This window comes from Arachis hypogaea, chromosome 14 (assembly GCF_003086295.3).
Source record: "Arachis hypogaea cultivar Tifrunner chromosome 14, arahy.Tifrunner.gnm2.J5K5, whole genome shotgun sequence".
Classification (NCBI taxonomy): Eukaryota; Viridiplantae; Streptophyta; class Magnoliopsida; order Fabales; family Fabaceae; genus Arachis; species Arachis hypogaea.
Window position 1 is genome coordinate 127262564 of NC_092049.1, and position 2868 is coordinate 127265431.

General features: G+C 21.1%; 1 long non-coding RNA gene across 1 annotated transcript; it reads left to right on the top strand.

The window, feature by feature from the left end:
- Positions 1–1255: 1255 nt before the first annotated feature.
- Positions 1256–2048, top strand: LOC112740617 (uncharacterized). Its single transcript, XR_003171255.3, has 2 exons — positions 1256–1354; positions 1786–2048. It is a non-coding gene; the product is annotated as an uncharacterized lncRNA (long non-coding RNA).
- The last annotated feature ends 820 nt before the right edge of the window (positions 2049–2868 follow it).

Genomic DNA, 2868 nt, shown 5'->3' on the forward strand with positions numbered 1-2868 from the left:
ATTGAATGAAATACTTCAAATAATTTTATATAAATGGAATTTTTTTTATTTTATAGGATCTTGATCTTTTTTTTTTTAGGAGTAAAATATCAAAAATTATTTTACAGAATAATGTTAGAATATAAAAGAATTAAAAAATAAAAAAATATTATTTGAATAGTCTAAAGAATAAAAAAAATAGAAGAATCATCTAAAAAAATAAAAGACATGAGGAACGTTAAATAATAAAAAAGAACTTATAATTATATCTAAGCAAATTAAATTAAAATTATGCATTTAATGTGATTTGTAGAAAAAAAAAGTTCACGTTATTCATTTGAATATTAATCATATCACATAATTAAAAAATTAAATCACAATGAACAATTAGGTTTAATATAGTAATAGCAAAATTTTAAAACTAAAGTGAAATATTATTTTTTTCATGGAAAATTTATTAATGACTTAGATTAACGTTGGCATATTAATATAATTAGGTTCACTATGTTAAGCTAAATGAATTGGAAAAAAATGGTTACCTATGACATGTTATTAATTCCATCTAAAATCAAAGATATAATAATAGATTATTTACAATTGATTTAGTTTAATAATTCGAACAAAATAAAATTAAAAAATGTCTTTAAGAACAAGCTATGTCAGTTTCATAATTAAATTATTGAAATTTAATTTGGTATTTATGGATTAATTAAATCAATTAGTGTGATATTTAAATATATAATTAAATCAATTAATTGATATAATTAATTTATCATAATGAATTGTAATTAATGAGTTAAAAAGAAATAAATCGAAAAACACTTAAAAGAGTATGTCACATCAGCTCTATCATTAAATGTAAAAGCCCAATTTTTATATAATAGAATAGATAAAATAGATAAATAGATAATAGATAATAATTATTTCGTCTAACTTTAAGGATTTAGCTAACATGTGTCCTAACACATGATAAATTTACCATTAGTGGGAGATTTTAAATTTTTTCATTTAATAAATATAAAACAAATACACTGAAAATTTAATTTTTTTTGTAATTTTAATTTATGTCATTAAGACGCATGAAAAATAAATTCTAACTTTAATAATGGGGTGATTTAGAAAATTAATTAGATACCATAATAATAAGTAAGAGAAAACCCTCCTCTTATTCTGTTAAATGATGTAATTAATTTTAGTATTACTATAGTGAATAAAATAAGCCATCGAAGGCATATATATGGACAGACATGTATAAATTACTTCATGTACCTAACAAGGCAAATCTGAAGAGAGAAGGCTGAGAAGTTTATAAGAATTAAGATGAAGGCCTTCACTTATGTTTTGATCGTTCTCTTTATCTTTTCCATTGGCATCGGTATGTTTTAGTTTTCTACTAAACAGGGTTTAATTTTTTTCTTATCTTCGTATGTGAGTGTAGCACGAAATAAGAGTGTTTTTCTTTTAATTTATTTATTTTAGTTTTTTAAAAAATAATGATTTTTACATCTTTTTTTTATATTGTTAAAAATATTTATAAATTAATTTATTTTTAAAAATGGAAATACATTTCTTTTAAAATCTAATTATTTTATAATTTTTTATAAATATATGAAGAGTAACTGTTTTTAGACAAAAAAGTGCCAGGAAACGATAGAAGGAACACATTTCAAGGTTGTGTATGTTTATGACTATCAAAAAAGTAAATTTACAATTTGATTTTTTTTTCACGGTTGAAATAAGTTAAAAAATTAGTTTAATTAGAATATATATTTTTTAAGTTCTTATTAATTTAATATATATGTGTAGGAAATGAAAGGCTATTGAAAGTAACAGAGGCACTATTCTGCAAAAGCACACTCCCTTTTATAGTTTGTACATTAAGTCCACCGTGCGAGGCTCTTTGCAAACGTATATTTGGAAGTGCAGCAATTGGAGATTGCATTTACAACAAATGTACTTGTCTATCCCCTTGTGGCAATTTGTAGTCCTAAATCTTTGCAAATTGCAACATTTCCCCTTTCAATAAATGTGTTTCAATAATGGACAATGAATGAAATATTATATCAAAATGAAGTTTCCGATTATATTTACCATCTTTCTCTTTTGCTAGTTACTTTTTACTTGATATGGTTAAAAAAATGTTATGAGTATTTACTATTTACTAATTCTTTTTGGCTAAGATTTCGTTATTATTTGGTCGAAGAATGTTGTACGCATAATTTTTGTATATATGTATTTTTTGTTAGTATTAAAATTGATTGAGTAGAAACGAGAGAAGATAAAACAAAATTTATCTTTTATATAATAAAAAATAATGTAATTTTAATGCAATGACAGTATAAAATGTAATTATTATAGTCGTCGAATCGTATTTATCTATTCTTTTAGATGATGATCTACACTGTAAGACTCAGAATTTTCAAAAAAAATATTATTATGAGTTAATTTCAATTTATTTATTTATTAAAGATTTTATTTTTAAAAATTATTTTATTAAAAGTAATTAAATTAAATTTTGATAATTGAATTAAAAATTTTACTTAATCTCATAATTATTGAATAATTTTCTATATTTAAATTATACAATTTAACAGTTATACAAGAATAAGAATTTCATATGATTTAATTTAAATAATTAAGATTTTAGAATTTAATACTTTAATTTTTATAAACAGAAATAAATTATATTATCTCTAATTTTAAATTAGAATCTACTTAATATACTAAAATTGGGTTTTTCCCCAACTAATGAAAGTGAGGTGTCACTTTTTCGTGAACCCATTTTCCCTCCAAAATGAATACATTTAATGAATAACACATAATTATACTAATTTAGGAAAATATATTTATTATAATTATATAAAATCAATATTTAATACATTATTAAAC